General features: G+C 45.5%; 1 long non-coding RNA gene across 9 annotated transcripts; it reads left to right on the forward strand.

Annotated features, from left to right (window-relative positions):
• Positions 1-4,239: 4,239 nt before the first annotated feature.
• Positions 4,240-9,152, forward strand: LOC123127527 (uncharacterized). Of its 9 annotated transcripts, XR_006462579.1 has the most exons (4): positions 4,240-8,415; positions 8,530-8,612; positions 8,716-8,806; positions 8,923-9,152. It is a non-coding gene; the product is annotated as an uncharacterized lncRNA (long non-coding RNA). The 9 variants fall into 9 exon arrangements; XR_006462575.1 differs by having other exon boundaries at positions 4,240-8,612; positions 8,871-9,152; XR_006462576.1 differs by having other exon boundaries at positions 4,240-8,612.
• Positions 9,153-11,124: the final 1,972 nt, after the last annotated feature.

Raw genomic sequence — 11,124 nt, forward strand, 5'->3', positions numbered from 1 at the left:
AAGCTCATTAAAGATATGAACATAAAACCCCTAAATATTATAAAAATGATTATGTATATATTGAACATATATATCACTAACAATAGTAATTTCCTTGTAATACATGAGTCTTCTAGGAGGTTGGGCCTTCAATGGCTAGGCCTTGTGTTGTGCGCCTAGGACATAGGGTGCTGAGTGGCTGATCCTTTTTTGTATTGGGAGTGGCTGATCTTTTGTACCGAGCCTAACGAGTTACACGAGTACTCATGAGATTGGCTCGTTTAACTTGGTCTATAAACGATCTTAAACTAAAGCTTGGCTCGACTCGTTATTCTTCGAGTTTGAGTCGATTCGAGCCGACTCACGAGCTACTCGTTTAGCTCACGAGCTTCGAGCTTTTTTCCAGCCCTAGGCACCTCCGCGTTCAGCACACGTTCAGCATGGTGACGTCCGACGAACTCACGATCCAGTAGAGCTCGGGGAAGATTTTCGTCTGCATGATGGCGTGCTGATGATGTTGATGAAGCTACCGTTGCAGGGCTTCGCCTAAGCACCGCTATAGTATGACCGAGGTGGATTATGGTGGAGGGGGCACCACACACGCCTGGAAGAGATCAATGATCAACTTGTGTGTATAGAGGTGCTCCCCTGCCCCCGTATATAAAGGAGCAAGGGGGAGGCCAGCCGGCCCTAGAGGGCACACCAGGAGGCGCTCTTTCCTACTCCTAGTAGGAGGGGGAAAGGAAGGGGGGAAGGAGAAGGAAAGGGGGCGCCCCCCCTCTCCTAGTCCAATTAGGACTAGAGTGGGAGGGGGCGTGCGGCCTACCCTGGCCGGCCCCTCTCTCTCTCCACTAGGGCCCAATAAGGCCCATTATTGTGACGCCCCAAGACCAGAGCTTCAGATGCCTTCCAGGGTTTCCGGGTTCCGTCGTGTGATTTGTTTGGTTCATTGCATTCATCTTTGCATCGTGTGCATTGCATCATGTCATCATGCCATCATGTCATTTCTTTTTCTTAACTCAACTAAATAAACCGTATGGGTCTTCGATCCATTTAAATCGAGGGAATTCCCTTGTGTTTTCTCTTTATAACATATTAAAGCCTCTCAATACTATTAGGGACCTATAATAAAATTATTCCATTTTTTGGAATTACTTTTAACACACTTGCAATTTAATTCCATGCCTCTTATGCTTCAAGTTGCACCTCCAAACTTTGTCAACAATTCTTTTCCCATTTATCGAGGCTCCTCCTAAATTCTCAATATTTTTGGACCTACCGAATACCCACTTCTTATTCAAACTCATTTGGATTTAAATTCAAATGAGTTCAAATCAAATCTTCATGCACACACTCACTTCTATTTTCTTGGATCAAGCTCATTTTTGGAAGTCCGGGAAATTATCCGCGTGTCCCACTTCTTTTCCTAACCTCCTTTTTTCTTTTCTTTCTTTTCTTTGTTTTGTTTCTTTTCTTTTCTTTAGAGTGAGAGGGAAAGAGAGCCCAACCCAGCCTTGCAGCCTTGCTCTCCTCATGCCCAGCCAGCGCCCTCCCCACTGGGCCGACCTTTTGGACCACCTACCCTCCTAACCCTAGGCCCGAGCGAACCCCCATCCCGATAAATCCCCTCCTCTCCTGCGTTTCCTCCTCGTGCCGCCAGAGCGCCACCTCCTTGATCCCCATCTTTCCCCTTCGTCTCGCTCCCCCTCAGCGCCATCTCTCGCTCGATCCCTACTCCCTCCTTTCGCTCTCTCCCTCAAGCAACGCACGTTCACCGCCATTTCCCCGCCTAGCTTTCCTTGTGCTCGCACCCTCCTGGCTAGCAGTGGCCCTCCATGGCCTTCTGCCCGAGCCACCAACCCATCGCGCCTCCATGTGCCTGCTCCGGCGACCTCCGCCTCCAGCCGTGGCCGGCGAGTAGGCTCTCGCCGTCGCCTTCTTGCCATCTCCGCGCGCCTCCTCTTCTCGTCGCCTTCTCCAGCGCCGTTGCTGCCTACCCCGCCGACGACCAAACCACCGGAGTGCCGCCAGCCTCGTCCCTCTCCCCTTCATTCTCCTGCGCCGTCATAAGCAGAGGAGCAGGGCCCTTGCGCCGCGCGCCTCGTGCCCCTGCTCCCGGACATCCTCGATGGCGACCTCCGCCACGACCCTGTTCGCGTGGAGCCCCTGCTCCACCACCATAAGTGCCAGGCAGCACCTCCTCTGTCTACGGATTGTGATGCTACTCGCCTTGCTCCTCGTGCCCCGCTCTTGCCTCTGCTATGACAGGAGCCCCGAAGCTCCTTTGCTTTGCTACACGCCCATGGCGTCATTGGCGCTCGATCCTTGCCATGCTCGCTGATGCCGCTGTTTTTCCCCTTTCAAATGAACGAGCAATGCCTTTGGGGGGTTTCGCCAAGTTCTTTTTCCGGAGACCTCTTCAAGACCAGGATACGCCAAGACCTGTTTGTGGATTTCGTCAAGTTCGAGCTTCGTTGGACGAGGGCTTTTGCCTTGCTCATTTTGGGACGCGACAAGTTCCTCTTTGAAAGAACGTCTGCATGATGATCTGACAAGTACCGTGGCACCGAAGACCTTTCATGCGTCAAGTCCATCTCCGAGGATTTCACCAAGTACCACGACGGCCGTTATTCGTCAAGTACCCCTTCGGATCACCAAGTTTCGGCTACCATCATCGTGAATTGCTTTTGAAACATGTATCACTAACGCCAAGTACTGGTTCTACGAGGACCGCCAAGTTCGTCTTCCGTCGTCTCCGAAATCGCCAAGTACCACGTCGATACGAGAACAACTACCCTCGACATGCATTTTGCCAAGTACCACTACTGTCGACCCTCGAAGACACCGTGGACGTCAAGTTTCTCGCCGTGACCCTAAGATCACGAGTACCTCTACCGTTGTCATGTACCTCTACTACCTCTCGAACGTGGCGAGGCCGTCTACTTCTGCTACGAACTTGATCCGTTCCGAAAAGTCTCACCTCGAAGGTATAACCCCGAGACGACGCCCGTGAACGAATGAATGCATTTCGGATGAGATGCACCCTTTGTCTGCACCGTGTCTGTATTGTCACTCATTTCCATGCCACTAACTCGTGGGACACCCAGAATACGGGAGCGCCCCACCATCTTTTGCACGCATCCGCACACTTCTCCTTTGCTTCGGTATCTCAATCGAGTTACCGGAACCGGAACGCTACCGTGGCACCGTTTTCGTTATCGCCGGGGCACCCCTTTCGCTTCCGCCACGATGACAAATGCTTCATATAATGCTCTTGTCAACATTTTCATAAAACTTGCATAAACTTGCACATGTCATTCTCATCATGATAATAACATTTAAATGGTTAAAATTGTTGTTTGCTTTAAATTACTAAGACATATGGGGATTTACCGGATTTGTTGTTTGTTATATCCGGCCCCATTTAAATTGTTTAATTGGTATAGTTTTGTTATGCTTCACCTCTTGCCATGTTAAGAACATTTAATATTGTTGGGTTCATAACAAGATCAAACTAAATAAGTCACGTGGTGTTTCGTCAATATGCAACGGAGTTGCATATTGAGCTCCACTTAATTTGTAGGGTTGTTTGTGCACTTTGCCATGCCATGCTTCCTTAAATCGGACATGCATCATACTTGTTTGTGCATCATGTCATGTTCATGTGTTGATTGTTTACTATGTTGTTTGCTTCCTTTCCGGTGTACTTCTTCTCGGTAATCCGGTAACGTTGCGTTTGTGAGGATCCGTTCGACTTCGTCTGTTTGTCTTCTTCATGGACTCATTTTTCTTCCTTGCGGGATTTCAGGCAAGATGATCATACCCTCGAAATCACTTCTATCTTTGCTTGCTAGTTGCTCGCTCTTTTGCTATGCCTATGCTGCGATACCTACCACTTGCTTATCATGCCTCCCATATTGTTAAGCCAAGCCTCTAACCCACCTTGTCCGAGCAAACCGTTGTTTGGCTATATTACCGCTTTGCTCAACCCCTCTTATAGCGTTGTTAGTTGCAGGTGAAGATTGGAGTTTGTTCCTTGTTGGAATATGGATATTTTGTTGGGATATCACAATATCTCTTATTTAATTAATGCACCTATATCTCTCCCTAATAATAAAGCACGGATTGAGTCTCCGAATTCACCGTCGTGGCATTTTTACATAAAGGTCCATGTGGTTTTTATGAATTAAACCCGCCATCCCTGTTTTATCTGAAAAAAAAATGTTTAGTGTTCAACCCGCAGCCACGTCCTATGTAAAAAATAACAGAGTTTCTGCCCGTATAGAACCGTCGAGGAGGAGGAGGAGGAGGAGGGTTTCGGCGGCGGCCGTAGACGAGGGCGTGACGGAGGGGACGGGATCTGGCAACGGCGCTCCGGATCTGATCTGGAACGGGGCGTCGACGACTTAGAGGCGGAGGCCCAGGCGGCACAGGTGCTCGATGCAGAACGGCGGGGGTGGCTGGATCGGCGGCGGCGGCGGCTGGAGCTTGCGAACGACGGCGGCGGCTGGAGCTGTGGATTGCCTTCCCTGGGAGGTGCGCGTGTCGCAGGCCGCGGCTTCACTGGGGGAGCGCAGCTGCGTAGTCCGTCGCTCGCGCCGCTGCTTCGCCGGGAGGAGCACCGGCTACGTCCCTTGCCATCCCCGCGGTCGCCGCTGCTGCCCCAAACGTTGGTGATGGAGAATCGCTCCTTGGTTTTCGTTGCTGCCAGATCCCCAATCGCTACCTCGATCTCGCCATCACCATCCCGGCAAGGGCTTCAATATCCTCAGGTATCCACCAGCGAAAAAGGAAGAAGCTCTAGCCCATGTGGTTGATGGCGTCTCTTGTCTTATTTGCTTAGCGTATTTATGTTTCATCAGGATGCAAGTTGCTGCTTGAGGAGTGTTAGAATTTGTGAAATACCGATTTTCTCTTTGCCCCAACGAGATTGCTTCGGTACACTCAAAACGCCAGTTGCCAAAGAAGATTTATACAATCTGATCATCTATACATTGGACAGATAAACAATAGAAAGGGAACTCAATCTGATATATTATTTGTTCAGGTCCAGATATAGAAACCATAGATTGGTAAATGCATCTAAATTCTAAAAAAAAATATGCTTAATATTGATGGTTAATGATAGAAGCATATCAAGTATAACAGTGAAATTGCACTACTGTTTGTTCATCGTGATGTTCTTCAGTTAAAGGTTAATATGTCCAAACTTCATTCTCTCTTTTTGTAGAAGCTCTTGCCTAACAACTTATTTTCTAGGACTGTTAGTCTTTAACAAATTTGCATCTTGATGTGGCTGAACGGTGAAGCAATTCCACTGTAAACATAAGTGCGTATGTAGCTCTTTTATTCCTACTAAAATTAGTCCGCTCATTAAATTTAAATGCAATATCAATTCACTCTTTAGAGGCTTATCCTCTTTCACTAAATACATATTCCATTGACCTATCAAACAATCCTAATGATCCCTTTAAATTGGTTCTAAATGTTTATGCAGCATTAGTGTTATAAGGTACCAGAAAACATGTGGAGAGGATACTTAGTTCCGTTGTGAAAACAATAGCTGAACTCTCTAGGTTTTGTTAGATCAACTGGCTACTTTGACGGATTCTTGCGTGGCTGTGACCGGCAGGTACCTTGCCCTCTCCCTCATCCTTTATGTACTCCCCGTATCTCTTATTTGAGCACTCCCCACCCAATTTTTTTTTCCTTATTTGCACATCTGTTATAACAGCAATGTGACATTATGGTATGATATTTGTAATCATCCACTTATATGGCACCTTCAGTTCCAAAGAAAATAGATGTATGTGACTCTTTTTTGTTTACATTCATCATGCAGACAATGATTAGAGGAAAGCAGTAGTGATAGCATGAGTTGTTGACTTACTTGGTCTTGGTACAGCACTGCCGTATACTTAGAGACACTATGCGATGCTAGATTTGGTATGATGTGATGGCGGCTGTGAATCTGGCAGTGAAGGAGGTCACAATGGAGCGGCTCCTTCTCCATCATGGTTTGTAGCACTCAATACCATGCAATTAATTAACATTCAATTTTCTAGCACTCGATTGCAGTCCAGCCCCTTCCTTTGTGACGCGGACTGCTACGTCTCCAGCACAAGGTAAGTTCCCGAGTGCAGTCCAGCCCCTTCCTTTGTTTTTTGTCTCCCACTGCGTTGCGTCGTGGAAATCCATGGCCGGGGAGGGATAGGAGGAGGGAGGAAGGGGGTGGGGTTGCTGTAAATTTGAGAGAAATCCCGAGCTGAACTTCAAATCTCGGCAGCCAATCGACACCTGAAGGCTTAGGTACGTCTTCCACGCGCACAAATCCATCTCCCGAGTGTGTTGTTTTTCCGCGCCAGCCAAGGGGGTGGGGGATGAACCTGCCCACGCTGCCGCAGATGGTTTTGGAGAGGTTGGGAATCCAGAATCACAGGATAAGCAAATAATTTCTCGCACCCAATCCCGTGAGCAACATGCGTTCTACATGTTTGTAGGCAATAGTACTGCTGAACTTGGGCAAAAGCACTGATGAATACGGGCAATAGTGCTGAACTTTTTCAGGTAATAGTATACTGAAATGAACTGGGCAATAGCACTGAACGAACCGTGACGCAACTATTCTATTTTTTTTAAGTAAATCCAGAATCACAGAATAGGCAGGATGTAGGCAATAGGAGAGGAAATAAAAGGCAACAATATAGTAGGATGGATGTTTTTTCAGGCAATACAGTAGATTGCATACTGTTTTGAAAGGAGAAAACAGCTTGTTTCATTTATGTGTAGGTTGTTTCAGGCAATCAGATAGGAAATCAGATAGGATGGCATAAATTTTTTTGTGATAAAATGCAGGCATCGTAATTGTAGTTTCAGACACGATTGTAGGCATTTTGGGAGAAAATGCAGGTCATATTCAATTGTAGGTTCAGACATTTTTGTGGGATAATATGGCGGCATTTTCATTTGTAGTTCCAGACACCATTGTAGGCATTTCTGAATCCTAGGACAAATAGACATATAGCACAGGCAAATAACTTTTCCTAATGGCTGTTTGTCCATGGACTTTAAGGCTGAATCCTGTTCATTCAGCACATCATGGTACTACCACCACCCCCTCCTAGCAGCATATAGACATTCTCACACGGAAAGCAAATCCGACTACTGATGAAATAGGGCGTTTCCCTGGTGCAGTTCAGCTCAGGGAATGTAGTGGTTAATTTATTTTTGGCATTCAATTTTTTATGTATGTTGATGATTGTATGACCGTAAGTATAGGGATGCAGATCACTTTTGGGGGTGCAAAAGTTAAGTGCAAAACAGAGGGAGCACCAAGGTGACCTCGCCCAAGTACGGTCCCCGCGGACGACGACAGTTGACAATTTCTTTGTATTTTTGAAGTTTTTATTGATATACTCAGCGGTTTGTTTGTTTCGTGGTGCCCCGCCTCAACCGACGCAAGCTTCTCAATCTCCGACATCCTGCTCCCGTGTCTGATTTGGATTAATTTCGTGTCTGCATCCTTCTCCAACACAAATCAAGGGAGTGTCCCACCCGGATTGGACTTGGCTCCTATAAGAAGAAAGGATCCTCGGCCGGAATCTCCATCAGATTGTGTGCTTGGAAGTAAATCCATCAAATCCCGGAGTACTTGGACCAGAAAAGCATCATGTCGCCTTCGAGTTCGCCGGAGGTCGAAGGACATCCATCGAGCCGTCCAATATTGCCAACGATGGCTACAACAGAGGCATGTAGCCCCTTGAAAGCCAAATCAATACCAAGACCGATGAAATCATGGGTAGCCCCTGTTTCTATCCCTGTTTCTCTGTCTGCCACCCAAGTGCGAAGCTGTTCTTTTATTCAGTACATAAGCATCGACAATGTTTTTAGCAAAGTTTCAGTTATGTTCTATCTACTTTCTTCAGAGTTCAGAAAGTTTGATCCAAGTTCTGAGAGTTCATTCAAGTCTGTAGTGCTTCCACTAGATTCATAGATGCTACACTTCTGTTAGTATGTTCAATATGTTTGCCTTCTGAGACTAAACAGTGTAGCTGCTCTGCATCCAGTACACCTGCTCAATATTTGTAAAATCTGAATTTTTATTTACTTCAGAAATTTCAGAGTGAACACTGAATTGCAACATAGCAAAATTTCCCTCACAAACTTTGCAGATTTTGTTTCAGTTTTGCAGTTCAATTTGCTTGATTGTGTATATGTGCGTGCATACTGAGAGAGATGGAGAGATTATTCTATTCTAGCTGTCGTATTTCTGTTAAAAATCTGCACCCATCCACTCCATTTCCAATTGCTTGAAATCTGAATGTGAAAAGCAGCTGCAAATTGAGAGCAGCAGAGTAAATGTGCAAAAGTTCAGAGCAGGTGCATGTTTTCGAGATTCAGAGGACATGTAAGCTGGGAGATGGGTTGTCATGCTTTGTAAGTATGATTAGATGGATTAGGAACGTGTTTCTTTGTGCGCAATGTAACTAGGACAAACTACATGTAATTAAACTAACAGCATATATTTTGGACTGTATTTTCTCGGTGGAGGGATTTGTGCACGTGGACGGAGGCAATCAAGGGAAGCAGTCATGAGCGAGGTGTTCGAGGGCTACGAGCGCCGGTAATGCAAGGTCTCAGACGCCTCCGCTCTTGTACTTGTTTCGATTCTATTTATCCGCTGCCTTACATTCTGCTGTTAGGAAGTTATCAGCACTAGGCATGTGATTTTGGCAGGTGGAGGCTTTAATTTGGTGTATGTGCAAATGGTGCATACAGACTATGGGAAAAGTGCATATATACTGGGATCAGGAATCCATTAACTTATGTTAGTATCTCTTTTTTATTTGATTTAAATATCATCTTTTTCATGCATTTAATTTGCCGCGCAGGTGTCTTATGATGAGATACTAAGGATTACATAACTTTCTTTACCAATTACAGCACCTATGGTGGCAGGACATGCTTTCTATTTGCAGTTCTCCAACTAAAAGTCATCTTAAGTCAACATTGTATATAGAATCTTCTTTACTTTTTTTTGAGGGTTTAGAACCTTCTTTACTTAACTAGCTGAAACTCACGGACTATATATTGTCAGCTATATCACATAAGCAGCCTTGCAACCACAAACCTTGCCGACTTCTCATATATATCCAAACTTTGTAAACATTCCATTCATATTTGTAAAATTGTTATATGTTTATTTGTAGTCTGCCAAGAAAAAAAATAAAGTAGTGACCAAATGTGCGGAAATCCAACTCGGTGCCCAAGCCCATCTGCTCCTGGTCAGGAAAAAATCAAAACAAATACTAGAAAAATTCAAAAAAATCAAAATAAATCCGTGTGATAGATAATTTGATGTGTGAGGTCTGCTTCAAATTTCAACTCAGTTGGACATCTGAGAAGCTCTCGGCAAAAAAGAAAAATTGGGTCAGTGCATGAACAGTAACTTTTTTATAAACCCTGATTTTTTTTTGCTGAGAGCTGCTCAAATGTCCAAATGAATTCAAATTTGGAGCGGATCCAACACATCAAATTATCTACTACACAAAAAATTAATTTTTTTTTGAATTCTTTTAGTATTTGTTTTGATTTATTTCGTCAGCGCGGGTGCAACTGAGCCTGGTAGCAGAAACTCCGCGTCCCCAAATGTGCTTATATACTGCTGCCTCAAGTTTCTTCTCCTTAAAGTTCTGTTAGTATATGCCTCTATTTTTTGACCTATTTTTGTTACCATTAAAATTTAGTTACATTTCTAAATTTTGTATGAAACACATAGATCTTATGAAATTTGAATTAACTGTAATTTAGTTACTCTACATTAATTATTAAACTCTCGAAGAGTATGTAACTATCGCTGGTATGTTTCTCCCACTCAAAGACTATTCCATGCAACACTATTCCTTTCGATAGCAATGCCGAGCTGAAGTAGGCACTACCGAAGGACGTTAGGGTGTCTTCATATCCACGCTACGTGGTACGAAAAATGATAATTCTTTCTGTCTTTGTTTTGCGGAAAGGCATAAGGCCAAATATTAAGCAACACATGTCCTTACAAACTCACCCATAAAAAAGGAAAATTACAATCAAATTCTTGGCGGAGCTGAACTTTTCTTCCTCCTACATCTATCGACGGCGCGTCGTAAGCATAGCTCAATGCCGTCTCTGGGAAGCACCATTGTCTCACTTCCCTATTGAAAACACTAAGACAACCGAAAACATGTCGCCTCCGAGGATCCCGTCGTGCAACCCCCTTCTCCAATGACCAGGCCAAAGGTCCAACACCAAAGATTGCTAATGCACCGTCGCTGAGCTGCCAAGCCAGACCAACCATCAATGTACACGCAACAACTAGCCCTCCCAGGCATATTGTGCACCCCCACCAGGGCACCACACCTCTAAAGGACCTCCCTGCCACCATCGGAGTTGCGTGAGCTTTGCCCAGCGGTGCACCATGGCGGTGGCAAGAGGAGAAGAGGTTATCCAAGTTTTCATGTGGAGGCGGTTGAAAAGTAGACTTGTACCTCAACATAAAGCATAGCTTAAGCGATAATTCAACATGCGGTAACACAAAGGCATATTCATCTTATAGAGAATGAGGTTAACCTTAATGTTTGTCCGAGTTGGTTATAAGAAGTGTCCGGTAGTGGCACGCGGAGCTGGTATTTTGAATTTTTTTCACCCGGTGTAACGCACGGGCATTTGCACTAGTACTTGGTAAAGGGTGGAAGGCTCGGCCTTATGCCTGGTGTTTTGTTCCACTCTTGCCGCCCTAGTTTCTGTCATATCGGTGTTATGTTCCCGGATTTTGCGTTCCTTACACGGTTGGGTTATAATGGGAACCCCTTGACAGTTTGCTTTGAATAAAACTTCTCCACTAAGGCCCAACCTTGGTTTTACCATTCGCCACCTAGCCTTTTTCCCTTGGGAGTCGCGCATCCCGAGGGTCATCTTTATTTTAACCCCCCCGGGCCAGTGCTTGTCTAAGTGTTGGTCCGAAACAGAGCCACTTGCGGCGCCACCTCAGGGAAACTTGAGGGCTGGTTTTAGCCATACGTAGTGTTCATCCGGTGTTGCCCTGAGAACGAGATATGTGCAGCTCCTATCGGGATGTCGGCGCATCGGGCGGTCTTGCTGGTCTCGTTT

The sequence above is a fragment of the Triticum aestivum genome, chromosome 6A (genome assembly GCF_018294505.1).
Source record: "Triticum aestivum cultivar Chinese Spring chromosome 6A, IWGSC CS RefSeq v2.1, whole genome shotgun sequence".
Classification (NCBI taxonomy): domain Eukaryota; kingdom Viridiplantae; phylum Streptophyta; class Magnoliopsida; order Poales; family Poaceae; genus Triticum; species Triticum aestivum.